The following is a 19188-nucleotide window of genomic DNA, read 5'->3' on the forward strand; positions in this document are numbered from 1 at the left end:
TGTTGCTACTACTGTCGCTTGCTACTGTTGCTACTTGCTACTGCTGTCACTACTGTTGTTCCTTGCCACTTCCGTTACTCACTACTTTGCTGTTACTACTTTGCTTGCAGATACTAATCTTCCAGGTGTGGTTGAATCTGACACAGTCAGCTGCTAATACTTGAGAGTATCCTCTCACCTCCTATAGGCGTACCAAGAAATTTGGGTCGAATACTCTACCCTCGAAAACTGCTGCGAACCCACGCGCTGGTGGGCCATCAACAACATTCTTCTAGTTTCGTTGCCAGCGAATGCTAGCAGCATTCTTCTGGTGTCGTTGCAGGGGAAGGTCTGTTGTCACGGAATCACCATTCGTCTAGCTATTGCCAGAGAGTGCCAGTCAATAACCCATCCTGAGATCAAGCCTCGAGAAGATCTTAGTCCCTCTCAATTTCTCAAACAACTCATTGATGTTGGGAAGTGGATACTTGTTTTTGATCGTCTTCTTATTCAATGGACGGTAATCGACACAGAGTCGGTCCCTGCCATCCTTCTTCTTGAAGAAAAGAACTCCACAACCCCAAGGAGATGAGCTTGGTCTGATCAGACCCAGACGCTCTTGCTCATCAACTTGTTTCTTCAGCTCCTTCAGCTCTTCTGGACCCAGTTTGTCCGGCCACTTGCACACTGGTTCAGTACCCGGTTCAAGCTCAGTTACGAACTCAACTTCTCGGTGCGGAGGCATTCCTGGCAGTTCTTCCGAAAAAACATCTTCATACTCGCAGACCACTGGGACTTGAGAAATTGGAGAAATATCACCCTTTGACAGAGACATCTGGGGATCGAGTACTTGCATGCATGAACTTGCCCGGAGATACTACTAACAACGTTCTAGGAAGCTCCTCTACATGAAAATTATGCTTGGATGCAAATGGAATGGAGAGGAATGAATGCGAAACACCAGAATCAAACAAAACCTTTGCAGAAAATCATTAACCAGGATATTACCCATAATCACGTCTTAAGAGTTCTCTGCTTCAGCTGCATTCACCATATTGACTCTCGCACACCTGGGGTTGAACTTCACCATAGCATTGCCTGGAGACTTCCCTGGAGGAGGGGGCGGAAGACGCTGCTGAGAGGTGCACTTGTTGGAGTAGTGAACCTTCTGCCCACACTTGTGACAAGTGACATCTGACAGCGGACGGAATTGCACCTGAGGATTCCCTTGCTTCTGCTGCTGAAACCTCTGCTGGAAAGCTGGGTTGGGTGGGTGGGAAGAACCACGACGACGTGACTTCTTGAACTGCTGAGTCTGCCAAGGGGGAGGAGGAGACACCCAATATTTCTGCTGCTTCTAGACCACGTGACTTGAGGGCGATGAGCTGGAATCTCGCAAACGCTTCCTCGAATTCTCCACGTTGAGCAAAGTTGCCTCAGCCCTGATAGCCAAGTTAAAGAACTTATCAAGCTCATCGGGATCATGCAAAGCAAGGGCCAACTGCAAGTCCTCTCTCACACCACCTCTGAACCGATAGGTCTTGCTCTTCTGATATGGAATGTCGTGCAAAGCATATCGAGTCAGCTCGTGGAACTCGACGTTGTACTTGTACACACAGGATCCACCTTGCTTCAAGCGTCCGAACTTCTCACGCATCTCTTCCACAAAGCTAGACGGGATATAGTGAGACATGGAATCTTTGCAAAAATCGTCCAAACTGATCATTCTGTCTCCCCTAGAGTCCTTCAATTGCTGCCACCAAACTGCTGCCTGCCCCTTGAGTTGAAATGTTGCAAACTTGACGAAGTCCTATGGACGGACATTGATGCGCTCAAAGTGTTTAATCATGTCCCGGATCCAGTCCTCAGCATCGAATGGCTCGTCACAAGACGTGAAGGACTTCAGCTGGTTCGCTTGGAATTGATTCAGAGATGCAAACTGATGAGCACCATCGTTAAAATTGCCCTGCTGCTGATTGATCCTCTCTTGCAATAGCTGAATTAACATCTGGGTGTTAGCATTTGTTGCAGCCATCACCGCTTGTCATGCCTCCACAGGAGGAGGCGGTGGCGGAGCATCAACACCCTCACGACCCGAATTCTGGCGAGTCGGTGGAGCCATCCTGAAGACGGACTAAACATTAGCCCATAGAATAACATTCAAGGTAAAGCTGAATCAATAGGCAGAAATATTTGAACAAGAATATTTAGCAATTGCACTCGAACAAAATAGTAAGAATGCTTCCTCAAAGTGACTGTCGACAAGATCTGATTAAAGACCACTTGCAAACCAAGTATCAGCTATAACTTCTCAGACCAAACGTAAGATAGAGATTCCATCTGATATCTTCATGGATATGATCGCACGGGCTCGAGCTTATAGTAGCCATCCTGTGCAAGGCAGTGCACACATCATACAAAGCGTCCCCGAGTCGTAGCAAGCTAGAAGGACTCGTAAGACACAACGAGAACCGTTGTAAGACGACCGTGAACAAGCGTACCCACTGAATGTCGAATCCCAACCTCACATCATGCATTTGTAGGAAGATTTCCCTATAAGTCACTACCTGATATCCCACCTATGAATTTCCGAAATATCTGGTCATGGAATCTGGTCCACGGATACAAGGAGTAATATGTCACACAACTCCTATACTAACCCGTCTAGTGTATCACATCCGTCAACACATAACTAGAATCTCGGAACTTCATCTAACACAGACCCTCATAATCACAACGATACAAAGTGCGGCGATACATCCGGAACTCTCTACACCAGTACTGGGGAAGCCGGACTCCTCTCGTCACTACTAGTATTGAAGCAATTACGAAAACCTCCATCCTGAGATACTAAGAAATATGAATGATAGCGATGTGCTCAAAATCCCCTGGAGCTCAACTCCCCGGAAGAAATCATGTCAGACGGGAGGCACCAAGATAGAACTCCATCACATAGACATCATATAGATTCCAAAATATCAGCGTGATCCTAAAGAAAATTGAGTGAGAAGAGGAGTAGAATTAAGATTTCCTAAGTCGTGAACCTCATGAGAGCATAGAAGAGGAGAAAAATAAACGTACTCTCCGATATAACTAAGACTCAAATAGATTTACTAGACTCAACTCGGCCAAGTTCGATCACACAAAGGCTCCTATGTTCGTAAGGCTCCGATTACCAACTTGTAACGACTAAGATGCGACCCTTTCCTTATTTGGGGGCGAGGCCTCTAAAGGGAAAGGGGCGCATCTAAACGTTTCCCAAGTGAGATAATCATAACATTACATAATTGAAAGAGTGACAAGTACGACATACGCTTGCCATCTGATAAGAGTATAGCATAAAGCTTACAGGCAAACATTATTCAGAGCATAGTTTAGTCCAGCTACGGACAATCATGAAAAAAGATAAATCTATGAAATTCCGCATGCTGGCACCACGATCATGACCACGGCCTCTAGTCCTCCGGGTAAGTCACGTATAATCTGCTAGAGTCCTCATCGAACTCCCACTTTCGTTGGTTGTCATAAGGATCTCCTGCGTCAGGCGTACATGTACCTATGGGTGTTCGTAGTAAACTGTGAGCTACAAGGACTCAGCAATCGAAGGACCCTGGTATCGAATCTAGCAGAGTTAATGGTTGAGGAAGGGTAAGTGTATGGGTTTGCAGCAATCTACGCATATTTGGTGGCTACCTTACGATGATCAGACTAAACATGTGGGTGTCTTCGCAAGTCGGTCGAACACTAGGTTGATCACTAAGTGAACCTGAAAACCTAATTACGCCAGACATAACCCCACCATGTTCTCGATCAGAGAACGATCTCTAAAAGAGACAGTCACGGTTACGCACAAGGTTGGCAGGTTTTATTAGAATTACTTTAAGTTGTCTAGAACCGGAAGTTAACAAAATATCCATATTTGCCACATAACCGCGGGCACAGCTTTCCGAAAGATTAAACCCTGCAGGGGTGCTCCAACTAGTCCATCACAAACTGTCACAGGCCGCAAAGTGATCCTCTATCACGAAACTCGTGATCTCGTCGGATTCCTTAGAGGAAAACCTCAACTTTGAGACGAACCAAAGTTTCACCAGAATCCCTATGCGCAAGATATCTCGTAAAAGTAAAACTAATCCAGAAAGGCCGCCCGTCATGTCGACGAACCCGATAGGAGCCGCGTATCTCGTTCTCAGGACACGACGGATGAGCTAGACGTCTGGTTGGCTAAACCCTCGGTGACCAAGGGGTGCTAGACATCGCTCAGTTTGGACCAACACTCATGAGGAGTACTGTCCCGGGTTGTTGACTAATTCCTCATGGTAGCTATTTCCTATGAAGTTTTATTAGTTATTAGCAGATTAAAACCAAGGTTGGGCCTGGCTGGAAAGGTTTTAATCTAGAACGAGTTAACAAGGGGGTCCCCATAACAACCCCGAACGTGTGAGGAGCGCTCAGTTATGGAATAGAACACCGGTAGAGGAAACTAATGCGGCAACAACGGAACCAATCACCCGGCAAAAGGATAGGCCTTCCGTTATTTACCAAGTATATAGGTGCATTAAATAAATAGCATCTAAACATAATGATATCAAAATGCCCATGTTATCACATGGACCAATTGGCACCTACAACTAGCAAAGCTATCCATTAGAGGTTGAGCAAGCCTACTTAGGCAAACAACATTTGCTAGGAGAGGGAAGTGTTTGGGGTTCATGGGAAAGCCAGGTGTCATTTATATCAAGTGGTAGGCAGCGAGCATGTAACGAAGGAAACGTGATTCTAAGCAAAACAAAGCTAGAAACGGTGTCAAGGTCACGGTCATCTTGCCTGTGATTTCTTCAGACTGGAACTGCTCTTGTTCTTCCTGCACGTACTCTCCAAAATCGACATACTCGTTCTCCTTACCTGATGCTTCCCAAGATAAGATAACAGCCCATGCACACCAGCAAAAACACAATGCAACAACCAACATGATACATGGGTGATGAAGAGATCATGCATCACTAATCTAGTCACTTTCACATGCATTAGTTGAGTTAATTCAATTCTGGACAGAACCTCATGTTAATTTATCTTGACATGCATGAACATGGCATAAGCATGTGCAACATGAGAAAAAGATGCAAAAACATATAAAGAACATAGTTAACGGAGTCTCGCATCAACCGGAAACTACAAAACGAATTATGAAGGTCTACGGCTCTAAAACAACCACAAACAAAAACACATGGGCACTCACTGGAGTAACCAGGTTGCCACATGATCAAGCAACAAAATACGAGTGGAATGGTGCTTGGGAACACACCACACCATCAAACAATGCCCACACAAGCTCTAAAACCATATAAGCATACAATCTGTTTTGAACAACAACATAGCAGTTTGACTACAAGATCTACAGCAGCTACAACCATCTAAATAAATCAAACAGGGCATGAAACTGAAGCCATCCAAAAGGATTACAACCCTTGACAAAAAGCTAAGGCAAAGGAATCACCCATTAGCAGATCTATAGCCTCTAACTTGGACAAAATATCACAGATTGGGACTTATTGAAAATTACAGATTTTCACCAGCTGCTTATGCTCTGAAGCATTTTGGCAGCCTCCAAAATGATATCTACAGGAGGTCTATAAGCATGAAATTTTAAAAGGAGCTAGACAAACATGACAACAAACAAACTTTAGTTTGTTGCTTGGGCTAATTCCCAACACAGGAGCAAATACACACAGGACAACAGGGGAAGAAAATAACTCCAGATTCACAGACTTGGTGAAATTTTCAGGGTTTCACAAATCTGACAGATTCAGCCAAGTGCCCAATTTGACAGGGCACAATAGGTGCATAAAAAAAATCTAAGAACTAAATGAATGCCCCATGTTGTAGAGGGGTTCACCCACTACCATTCAATCAAGGAATTATCCACAAAAGCTGAAAGCATCACCTGATATTAAACTTTAAACAGGGCATGAAATTGACCAGTTCAACACTTAGTGAAATTCCTAGAGCATGCAGAAAACAGATATCATAGCAAGTTTAGAGCAAGGTTTCCACTGATATGTTGGCTTAGCATAAGAAAGAAAATACTAGGACATTCACAACAAGTTTATCTAACACTTTCATGTTGACAGCAAGTTTTAAACATGCATAGATAAAATCATGGAAAATGGACAAAAGGGCATCATAACAGAAAATAACAGTTTTATGAAGTTGCTCTAAAGTGAAATCTCATTGCACCAATGGATTCCTGGGATTATTCTACCCCAAAACTGATATTCATACATATGTACTTGCATGCAACATCAATGCACAAAGGCAGCTCGAAAATCAACACATGGATTCCTATAAGCTACAAGTTACTTATTGCCATATATGGAAGCTACCATATTTGGCATGTACACTTTTGGACGCTGGCGGGACCCCGATCCTAAGCCATAGGAATCCAGCCTGTAACACATCACATCTCTTTGTGGTCTCACGTACGGTTATCCCCGCGGCTGCAGCCTTACCTTAGCCGGGACCGTTTGCGCCTTTTGACTCACGTATGCAATTGTCTCGCTAGCATTCCGATGTCAAAGAACCCGGATCGACATGTCTAGTCATAAACTCAAGTGGCAGTTCCATATAGGGACAGGCATACATGACCAAGCAGAGCAGGTGTCGGTCATCAGCAAGTGTAGACGAGTCGTAGCAAGCTACAAGGACTCCATTACACCGGGTGACATTTCCCAAAGGGACAGACACAACAGCTAAGAAGGACACATGTCGGTCAACCAATGTGTTCCGAGCAGTAGAGTACTACCTTGGCTCGGTGGAATCACAAAGGGGAATTTCCCCGTAAGGAGTGCAACTAAGGCATACGACTAGGTCTTCGAACCCCGTGCATATCAAGTACAACACACGTACGCATGACATACCGATATGCATAGATACATCGATGGCATCACAACATAACCATAAACATACAAACTTTATTTAGAAGGCTCGGAAGAGCCTCAGACATAATATTACACAGATAGGGGTCTCACGAACCATCATCACAAGTGATTCAAACAAGTCTTACGGGCAGCGGAAGATTAAAACTGTCTGAGTACAGACAGATGGAAAGGTAAAAGGCACATGGCCTGACTATCTACAGACCCAAGCTAGGGCCAGATCGTAGCTGGGATACCAGCTACTCGTCGTCGTCAACGTCTAGATAGAACCCATCATTAGGGTCATTAACAACCTCTGCAACAAATTATTAAGCAAACGAGAGTACAAAAGTACTAAGCAAGACTTTAGGATAATCTATCTACTCATGCAATGTATCAACAAGGGGTTGTGGGGTTTCATGCAGAAAGACAGCTTTGACTCTTGGCTAGACAAACATCAATTTTAAATAGTTTTAACAACTTCGTTTTCTCGTACCCGAGTCCAGTAACTCCACAATAAATCACCATCATGGAATCATTCCGTCACCCTTCGGAAATGTCATCCACCACACTCACACTTATCTTGACATTTTTATGAGTAGCCATTATAGTTGTCTATGAACAACATATGTTTCCAAGTATTCCATATCCGCGGACGCGGCTATTCGAATAGATCATAACCCTGCAGGGGTGTACTTCTTCACACACACTCTCACCACTTATCGCTATGTGCACGTCATGCACCTCGGCAACCTTCAAGCGGAAGCCCAGCGAGGGAGTCGACCACGACCATTAACCAAGCTAATACCTAGTCCAAGTTTATGGCCTATCTGAGGGTAACCCACACGGAAGTCCAGCTGAGGTTTCCGCCACGGCCCCAAACGATGTGCGCAGGGTTCCCATGCCCACCATCCGGGTGCCACTTGGTACACCGTGCCACTGCCTACCGCATCATAGCCCACCTCTAAGGTCAGCACTAGGCACGGCCTCTAGCATGACTATAAACACCAGAAACTACTAGCAACTCCTGGACCGAGTACTAAGCGATTAATAAGTCGAGAGGGTCAATTAAGTATCCCAAGGTGTGGTAGTATCTAGTCTTGGATTACATACACGGAACTCAGTTCCTAAGGACGATTCCAATGAAACAACCCGCCATGTACTCCTACATATCCTTTCACCGGTACCTTTACCAAATCAGGTTCAACAAACAACCTTTATTAACTGAACACATTCTCACGATCCTGTTCATCACCCGGATGACAGACCATACACAACTCTAAGCATAGCATGCATAGCAGGATAAGGCACATCATGGCTGAAGCATCTACCAGGTATGCTAGGTTGCAAGGTTCAGCTAATTACTATGACAAGGTAAAAGCATTGAAAGCATTTTAACCTAATGCAATAGGTAAGAGCAGGAGCGAGAACATGGGATTTATCAGAATGATCAAAATGGTTGCTTGCCTTGTTGCTCAGCAGAGGGTTGATATCCGTCAGTCGGATAATCAGTCGTATCCGAAGGGGTGGGGCATATCGAATATCAACATACAAATATTAACAATCATATGCAACAATCATGGTGCATGAACATGGCATTAAAAGAAAGGTGATAAGACTCAATATGTTTGGTGAAACCTTAGTTTGCATCTGGTTTGAAATTCAAATTCAAATATTATTTGAAATGGCATATTCATCTTAACTATTTAATTGATTTGACCTGATGCTGTTTCATAACTTTGATTTTCATGCATGAAAGTAGCACCATTGTGTTCCTTGAATTTTTCTAATGAATTTGCATATATATTTTTTATTTGGAATTGTATTCAAATTTCTATGAATTTCCAAAGTTTTGCAAATATTCTGGAATTATATTAAAACCAGAAGTAGATTTATTGCATCAGCATGTCAGCTGGGCGTTGAAAGTCAAACCTGACCAGTGGGACCCACTGGTCAGTGTCTCTGGCTAGTTTTAGATTAAGTTTAAACTTAATTAGCTAACTAACACGGCTGGACCCACATGTCAGTGACTGGTTAAGGTTTTAATTAATTATTTAATTTTATTAACTTAAACTTAACTACTCAGGGGCTAGCTGTCGGGACCCCGATCCTAAGCCATAGGAATCAAGCCTGTAACACATCGCATCTCTTAGCGGTCGCACGAACGGTTATCCCCACGGCTGTAGCTTTACCTTAGCCAGGACCGTTTGTGCCTTTTGACTCGCGTATGCAATTGTGTCGCTAGCAATCCAATGTCAAAGAACCCGGATCGACATGTCTAGTCATAAGCTAAAGCGGCAGTTCTGTACAGGGACAAGCATACATGACCGAGCAAAGCAAGTGTCGGTCATCAACGAATGTAGATGAGTCATAGCAAGCTACAAGGACTCCATTACATACGCGTGACATTTCCCAAAGGGATAGACACAACAGCTAAGAAGGACACATGTCGGTCAACCAATGTGTCCGGAGCAGTAGCGAACTACCATGGCTCGATGGAATCACAAAGGGGCATTTCCCCGTAAGGAGAGCCACTAAGGCATACGACTAGGTATTCTAACCCCCATACATATCATGTACAACACACGTACGCATGGCATACCGATATGTATAGATACATCGATGGCATCACAACCTTTATTTAGAAGGCTCGGAAGAGCCTCACACATAATATTACAAGGTAGGGGTCTCGCGACCCATCATCACAAGTCATAAACACAATTCTTACAAGCGAGCGGAAGTTTTAAAACTGTCTGAGTATAGACAGATGGAAAGATAAAGGCACATGGCCTAACTATCTACAGACCCATCCTAGGGCCAGATCGTAGCCGGGATACCAGCTACTCGTCGTCGTCGATGTATAGGTAGAACCCTCCATTAGGGTCATTCACAACCTCTGCAACAATTTATTAAGCAACGTGAGTATAAAAGTACTAAGCAAGACTTTAGGATAGACAATCTACTCATGCAATGTATCAACAAGGAGTTGTGGGGTTTCATGCAGAAAGCCAGCATTTGACTCTTGACTAGACAACTTGCATTTTTAAATAGTTTTGACAACTATGTTTCTCGCACACGAGTCCACTAACACCACAACAATACTCTATTGTGGAATCAATCTGTCTCCCTACGGAAATGTCGTCCACGACACTCACGCTTATCTTGACAATTTTATGAGTAGCCATTATAGTCATCTATGAACAACATATGCCTCCGAGTAGTCCATATACGCGGACGCAGCTATTCGAATAGATCATAACCCTGCAGGGGTGTACTTCTTCACACATGCTCTCACCACTTATCTCTATGTGCACGTCATGCACCTCGGCAACCTTCAAGCGGAAGCCTAGCGAGGGAGTCGGCCACGACCGTCAACCACGCTGAAACTTAGTCCAGGTCTATCGCCAATCTGAGGGTAACCCGCACGGAAGTATGGCAGAGGTTTCCGCCATGGCCCAAACGATGTGCGCAGGGTTCCCAAGCCCACCATCCGGGTGCCACTTGGTACACCGTGCCACTGCCTACCGCATCATAGCCCACCTCTAAGGTCAGCGCTACGCACGGCCTCCAACATGACTATAAACACCAGAAACTACTTGCAACTCCTGGATCGAGTACTAAGCGATTACTAAGTCGAGAGGGTCAATTAAGTATCCCAACGTGTGGTAGTATCTAGTCTTGGATTACATACACGGAACTCAGTTCCTAAGGACGGTTCCAATGAAACAACCCGCCATGTACTCCTACATAGGCTTTCACCGGTACCTTTACCAACTCAGGTTCAACACACCACCTTTACTCACCGAACACATTCTCACGATCCTGTTCATCACCCAGGTGACAGACCATACACAACTCTAAGCATTGCATGCATAGCAGGACAAGGCAAATCATGGCTCAAGCATCTACCGGGTATGCTAGGTTGCAAGGTTCAGCTATTTACTGTGACAAGGACAGGTCATGCAAAGGAAGTGGGTTCAACTAACGTGGCAAAATCATTTAAAGCATTTGATCCTAATGCAATAAATAAGAGCAAGAGCGAGAACATGGGATTTATCAGGATGATCAAAATGGTTGCTTGCCTTGTTGCTCAGCAGAGGGGTGATATCCGTCGGTCGGATAATCAGACGTATCCGGAGGGGCAGAGCCTACCGGAATAACAACAATCAATCAATATCAGACATATGCAACAAAATGATGCATGAAATGCAATGTACCATGGTTTGAAATGACTAGAAGAACCCTTTGGGGTGATCTTTGATTTGAAATCATAATTCAATTATCATTTGAATTATAAATTTATCAAATTCTTTTAATTGATTTGACCTGATGTTGTTTCATAACTTTGGTTTTCAAGCATGAAGATGGTATTTTGAGGTGCTGATTGTTCTTGATCAATGTTTGGTCATAACAATTGAAGTGGACTTCAAATAGGTATCAAATTCCAACTCCAACCCATTTATTTAATTTGTCCTATTCACCATTTTACCTATTTGGTGATGTTGACTTATTCAAACATGCATGAAAATGCGATAATCGGATTCTTTGGATTTTTCTGATCATTTTTCATATATAATTTATTTTCATTGGACTTACAGATTACTTTCTATAATTTGTAGAAGTTTTAGGCATTTCTTGAATTTCTTTATAATAGAAAATCCCATTATTGCGTCAGCTCTGTGTTAGCACTCCGTTAGCACGTCAGCTGACCTGGTCAGGTCAAACCTGACATGTGGGGGCCACTGGTCAGCATCACAGGGGCTAATCCCGCGCTGACCAGCCCCGAAGTGGGTTTGACCCACTCCTGGGGCACACTATCAGTGGCTATTAGCGTTAATTAACAGGGGATTAGGGTGGCCACGTCATTCCCCGCTGGAGGCTGACCGGCGGCGACCAAACTCGCGGCGGTTCCTCGCCGGAGTTTTTCCAAAACTCGCTGTGGTGCTCGGATTCGAGTGCCGAAAGCATGAGCACATCTTACTAAATCTAATTTGGATCAGGGATGTGACACTGGCCCCACCTGTCATAGGGTCAGGGGTTGAACCCACAGGCGACGAGGTCGATCTCGCCGGCGGTGAGCCTCAGGCAGCACGAGAGACGGCGAAGGGCGTCAGAAACGCGTCTCCGATGACCAAACGCACGACAGAGGCCACAGCGAGAACGACCACTCGACGGTGCGCACGATGGAGCAAACCCCAGGGGCAGGGGTGGCCGGAATCAACCCGACGACGATCTTGGCGGCGGCCGAAGCTCGGCCATCATCGAGGTCATAAAAAACGAGGGCAAAACGCACGGGGCTGGGCTCCTAAAGCACCTACACGACGAGCTGCAGCTGTTGCAGGCCTCAGATGGACTAGCTGGTCACCGTAGGGTCACCGGCGACAAGCTACAGCGGCGGTCCTCGTCGCAGTCCGGTGAAACTAGGCCTAGAGCTCGGAAAAGAGAGGGGAAAATGGGGGGAATCACTCCGGAGCTCACTTCGGTGACGAGGGGATGCTCAGGCTGGTCGGGGAGGCACTGGATCCGGCGAATCGACGGTGGCTTGTCGGCGGCCGAAGCTTGAAGACGAATGTGTCAAGGGCGTTGCAGGGCTCGAGGCAGAGCGAACGGTGCACTCAGAGGCGAGGGAGGACGGCCGGAGCGAAGGCTAGCTCGAGCTCGAGCTCGCAGCAATGGCGGCCGAGAGGGGAAGTGAGCAGGGGGGCGAATGAGGAGGGGGAGAGGATGGGAACAAGGTCGGGGAGGCTTATCCTCCCTCTCCAGCTCATCCGGGCGAGCCAGGCACGCTCACAGCTGTGTGGCCGCGCCGGAGGGAGCGGCGGCCACCTCCTGCTCTGACTGGCGAAGTAGGAAGACGAGAGAAGAGGAGGAGATGGGCCTGGGCCAAGGTAAGCGCCACATAACTCTTTTCCCATTTGTTTTTCATTTCTATTTCTATTAATTGCTTTTTGACTTTGTTTTGTTTTATTTTTGGCTCCAAACCATTCCTAAAATAGTTTGAAACATGCTGAAATGTTATTTGGAATATTTCCAAATATATATAAAAGTTTCAGCATTTTTGAAAACTTTGGATTATTTGTAATCAATTATATAGTTGATTTCAGTAGCTTTTAACTTTCAAATAAAATGCCAAAAGCATTTTTGAAAACTTTGGATTATTTGTAATCAATTATTTTGTTTTCCACATTTATCAGAAATGATGCACTTTTCTAATGGCCATTTTGGAAACTTTAATTTGGCACCAAATTTGAATGGCTTTTGAATATAGAGTTGCTTGAGTTTGCTTTGGTTTTCTTTGCTTTGCTTTTGATTTTGTTTCATTTTCTTGGATGCAAGAAGAAAACATGAGCACAAGCTTGCTATACTCTATTAGGGATCAGGGATGTGACAACTCACCCCCACTCAAAAGAATCTCGTCCTGAGATTTGGAAGTATTCGGGAATAGTGCGGGATACTAAAGTTGAAGACGATCCTCTCTTTCCCATGTTGCCTCTTTTTCAGAATGATTTGACCATTGAACTTTAAGAAACTTGAGCTTTCGACGTCGAGTGGTACGCTCAGCTTGATTAAGAATACGAAAAGGGTATTCTTGGTATGAAAGGTTATCTTGGAGGTCAAGCATTTCGTGGTCCACTTCACGGGTAGGATCCGAAAAGCAACGCCTGAATTGCGAGACGTGGAATACATCATGAACCTTGGAAAGATGCGAAGGAAGTTCCAATGGGTAGGCAACTTATCCTCATTGAAGAATGCGAAAAGGACCGATATAATGAGGAGCCAACTTGCCCTTGATACCAAAACGATGGGTACCCTTCAAAGGTGTAACCCGAAGGTAAGCCTTCTCGTCAACTTCAAAGGTCACAACCTTATGATGAGGATCATATTCGCTCTTTTGACGAGACTGGGTTGTTTTGAACTTTTCACGAATAATGAGAACTTGCTCTTCTTCATCCTGGATCATATCCGCACCAAAGAGTTGCCTCTCTCCGGTTTCTGACCAATTAAGAGGTGTTCGACATCTTCGTTCATAGAGAACTTCAAAAGGAGCTTTGCCCAAGCTTGATTGATAACTATTGTTATAAGCAAATTCGGCGAATGGAAGGCACTTCTCCCAATTCATAGCAAACGATATAACACAATCTCAGAGCATATCTTCTAGGATTTGATTCACTCTTTCTACTTGAGCACTTGATTGAGGATGGAAAACAGTTCTAAAAGATAAGTGAGTCCCCATGGCATTCTGAAAACTCTCCCAGAAGCGAGAAGTAAAAATACTTCCACGGTCTGAGTTAATCTCCAGAGGAACACCATGAAGAGACACTATTTGAGAGATATATAACTCTGCTAGCTGGCTAGCTGTTATAGCCTCACGAACTGGAAGAAAATAAGCTACTTTGGAAGCACAGTCAATGACCACGAAGATAGCATTATTTCCTTTCTTGGTCTTGGGAAATCCTGTGATGAAATCCATACTGACTTTATCCCATTTCCATTCACGAATAGCTAAAGGTTGAAGGGTGCCAGCAGGCCTTTGATGTTCTACCTTAACTCGACGACAAACGTCGCAGTTAGCAATGAACTCAGCAATTTCTCTCTTCATCCTAGTCCATCAAAACCTCTGGCATAGGTCCTGATACATCTTAGTACCACCAGGATGAATGGTGGGAGGAGAATCATGAGCCTCCTTGAGGATTAACTGCCGCAGACGTTTGCTCTTAGGAACCACTAGACGGTTCTGAAAGAACACGACACATTGCTCATTGATAGAGAAATCCCTAGTGTTTCCACTAGCAATATTCTCCTTGATCCGGGATATACCCTTATCATAAGTCTGCACGGCTTTGATTTGATACCAAAGAGTAGGTTTCGCCACCAGGTTAGAAAGGAATCCTTGAGGAACAATGTGAAGGTTTAACTTCCGAAATTTCTCATAGAGATGTGGTCGACCTCATTGTAACATCAAATTATTACAATAATACTTACAACTTAGTGCATCAGCCATAACATTGGCCTTCCCCGGGGTGTAAGTTATCCCTAAGTCATAATCTGTGATCAACTCAACCCACCATCTTTGCTGAGATTCAAATCCGGTTGGGTGAAGATATAGTTTAGACTTTGGTGATCAGTGAATATTTCACAATGATTACGAAGAAGGTAATGTCGCCAGGTTTTAAGTGCATGGACTACACCTGCAAGCTCAAGATCATGTGTGGGATAGTTATCCTCATGTGGACGCAACTATCGAGATGCGTATGCAATCACATGATGATCCTGCATGAGAATGCAACCTAATCCTTGTCGCGAGGCGTCGCAACAGATAACAAAGTCCTTAGAAAAATCTGGTGGTAGCAACACAGGTGCGAAAGTCAGGCATCTTTTTAGTTCCTGAAAACTATGATCACACTATGGTATCCACTCGAACTTTCTATCTTTCTTGAGGAGTTTAGTTAGAGGCTTTGCAACCTTGGAGAAATTCTCGACAAAGCGGCGACAATAGCTCGCTAGGCCAAGGAAACTACTAACTTGCTTAACCGATTCAGGTTGAGTCCAATCAAGGACGGCTTGAACTCTCTCGGGATTGACAGCAATACCCTTGCCAGATATTACGTGGCCTAGATAGGTCACTTGTGGTAACCAACATTCACATTTTGAAAACATGGCATAAAGGCGGTGCTCTCGAAGTTTCATCAATACCAGCCTTAGATGATCGGCATGTTCGTGTTCGTTCTTCGAGTAGATGAGAATATCATCGAGGTATACTACGACAAATTTATCCAAATACTTCATGAACATTGAATTCATCAAGCGAGAGAAGGTGGTTGGGGCATTGGTTAAACCGAAGGACATGACAGTGTATTCGTATTGGCCATAACGAGTGACAAAAGACGTTTTTGGAATATCCCCGTTCTTGATCTTGATTTGATGGTAACCCAACCTCAAATCCATTTTGGAGAAGACCGAGGATCCAGCGAGCTGATCATACAGGTCATTGATCCCGGGGAGTGGATACTTGTTCTTTATGGTGACCAGGTTAACTAGTCGATACTCTACAACCATCCGATCCGTTCCGTCTTTCTTCTTGACGAAGAGGACGGGAGAAGCCTAGGGAGAAAAGCTAGGGCGAATGAAACCTTTATTCAAGGCCTCACCTCGTTGCTTCTTAAGTTCGGCTAGCTCTAGGGGTGCCCTATTATAAGGTCTTCTGGCTATTGGAACACTTCCCGGAACAAGGTCTATCACAAACTCTACATCCCTGTCAGGTGGAATTCCTGGCAGTTCTTCTGGAAAAACATCTGGAATGTCATGGACTATCGGAATGTCTTCAAATTCTGGAAGAGGGTTGGCATTGAGGGAATAGAGTTAGCATTTGGCAACTCGAGTAGAGACATTAACTATCTCACCCGAGGGATGGGTAAGCTAAACATTTCTAGAATGAGTATTGATATGTCTCAAACGTATCTATAATTTTTCATGGTTTCATGTTGTTATCTTGTCAACTTTGTATGTTTTATGTACCTTTATATCATTTTTCGGACTAACTTATTAATTAAGTGCCAAGTGCCAGTTCCTGTTTTTTCTATGTTTTTGACTCTTTTCAGATCTGATTTTCGAACGGAGTATAAACAGAATAAAATCACCAAAATAATTTTTTCTAGAACGGAAGAAGATCAAGGGACTTGAGGGCGAAGGCAGGAGAGCCACAGGGGGCCCACAAGCCCTGTAGCCGCCACCAGGGGGGCGGCGGCTACCAGGCTTGTGGCCTCCCTGGCGCCTTCGCCTATATATTCCCTAAAATCCAGAAAAAATAGAGGAATCCACGAAAACACTTTTCCGCCGCCGCAAGCTTCCGTTTCCGCGAGATCTCATCTAGAGACCCTTCCCGGTGCCGTGCCAGAGGGGACTTTGGTGTTGGAGGGCTTCTACATCAACGTCATCGCCCCTCCAATGACTCGTGAGTAGTTCACTTCAGACCTACGGGTCCGTAGTTAGTAGCTAGATGGCTTCTTCTCTCTCTTTGATCTTCAATACAAAGTCCTCCATGATCTTCATGGAGATCTATCCGATGTAATCCTCTTTGGCAGTGTGTTTGTAGAGATCCGATGAATTGTGGATTTGTGATCAGATTATCTATGAATTATATTTGAGTCTTTGCTGATTTCTTATATGCATGATTTGATATCCTTGTATGTCTCTCCGAGTCTTGGGTTTTGTTTGGCCAACTAGATCTATGATTCTTGCAATGGGAGAAGTGCTTGGTTTTGGGTTCATACCGTGTGGTGACCTTTCCCAGTGACAGAAGGGGCAGCAAGGCACGCATCGTGTTGTTACTCTGTTACTTTCTTAAGGTGGGATATGAGATGGGCTTTTATCATAGATATGAGATTGTCGATCTACATCATGTCATCTTTCTTAAGGTGTTACTCTGTTCTCATGAACTTAATACACTAGATGCATGCTGTATAGCGGTCAACGCGTGGAATAATAGTAGTAGATGCAGGAAGTATCGGTCTACTTGTTTTGGACGTGATGCCTATAGATATAATAATTGACTTAGATAACGTCATGACTTTGCATGGTTCTATCAATTGCTCGACAGTAATTCGTTCACCCACCATCTACTTGCTTTCATGAGAGAAGCCACTAGTGAACACTACGGCCCCCGGGTCTATTCACAACTATAATTTCCACTTTCGCTTTTACTTTGCTTTGTTTCTTTTTGCTTTCAGTTCTCACTTGGCAAACAATCTATATGGGATTAAGAACCCCTTCATAGTGTTGGGTGCAAGCTCTTTGTGTTTCTGCAGGTACCACCGCTGTGCTACATCACCCTTTCCTCTTCAAGGGAACACCAACGCAAGGCTCCAAGGCCACGGGGGAATCCTTTACATATTTGCCAAGGAAGTCCCTAAAGGCGTAGCCGTAGCAGAAGTATTCCTGGTGCCGTTGCTGAGGAGTATCAAGACAAGAATAGTCTCCCGTCAACACGCTTGTTTCTGGCGCCGTTGGAAGGTCATTTGTTGCAGTAGCAGAAGTATTTCTGGCGCCGTTGCCGGGGAAGGAGAGATCTATCCAAGTAGGTCTCACAAACGCATCTCTTGCATTTACCTTTTATGCCAGTTGCCTCTCGTTTTCCTCTCCCCCACTTCACATTTGCCCTTTTCATTTGCCTTACTCCTTTGCCGTATTATTTTGCCTTTTGCCTTTTTTGTCGTTTTCCTTTGCCGGTTTTCTTGCTTGCTTGTGTGCTTGTTTGTTTGTTGAAGTCATTATGGCTGAAAACACCAAACTTTGCGACTTCTCGAGTACCAATAATAATGATTTTATTAGTAGTCCGATTGCTCCCGCCACTAGTGCGGGATCCTATGAAATCAACGCAGCTTTGCTGAATCTTGTTATGAAAGAGCAATTCTCTGGCCTTCCTAGTGAAGATGCTGCATCCCATCTCAATACCTTCATTGAGAATTGCGATATGCAAAAGAAAAGAGATGTGGATAATGACGTGATTAAGTTGAAGCTTTTTCCTTTCTCGTTGCGAGATCGCGCAAAAACATGGTTTTCTTCTTTACCTAAAAATAGTATCGATTCTTGTGATAAGTGCAAAGATACTTACATATCCAAGTATTTTACGCTGGCTAAGATTATCTCCCTACGTAACGATATCATGAATTTCAAGCAACTTGATCATGAACACGTTGCACAATCTTGGGAGAGGATGAAGTTAATGATTAGAAATTGTCCCGCTCATGGCTTGAGTTTGTGGATGATTATACAAATCTTTTACGCTGGCTTGAATTTTTCTTCTCGCAATATCTTGGACTCCGCCCCAGGCGGAACGTTCACGGAAATCACGTTAGGAGACGCTACAAAACTCCTAGACAATATCATGACCAACTACTCTCAGTGGCACACTGAAAGGTCACCTGCTAGCAAAAAGGTACACGCTATAGAAGAAATTAACTCGCTTAGTGCTAAGATGGACGAGTTGATGAATTTGGTTGATAGTAGAAATGCTCCTTTAGATCCTAATGACATGCCACTATCTTCCTTGATTGAGAGTAGCAACGCCAGTTTGGACATTAATTTTGTTGGTAGGAACAATTTTGGGAACAACAATGCTTTTAGAGGAAACTATGTTCCTAGGCCTTTTCCTAGTAACTCCTCTAACAATTATGGAAATTCCTACAACAACACTTATGGAAATCACCACAAATTACCCTCTGATTTAGAGAGTAATATCAAAGAGTTCATCAACTCTCAAAAGTTTTTCAATGCGTCGATAGAGGATAAACTACTC

General features: G+C 44.2%; 1 pseudogene; it reads right to left on the minus strand.

The window, feature by feature from the left end:
* Positions 1–627: 627 nt before the first annotated feature.
* LOC123405120 lies at positions 628–1828 on the minus strand (annotated as a pseudogene).
* Positions 1829–19188: the final 17360 nt, after the last annotated feature.

Source organism: Hordeum vulgare, chromosome 6H, assembly GCF_904849725.1.
Source record: "Hordeum vulgare subsp. vulgare chromosome 6H, MorexV3_pseudomolecules_assembly, whole genome shotgun sequence".
Lineage (NCBI taxonomy): Eukaryota > Viridiplantae > Streptophyta > Magnoliopsida > Poales > Poaceae > Hordeum > Hordeum vulgare.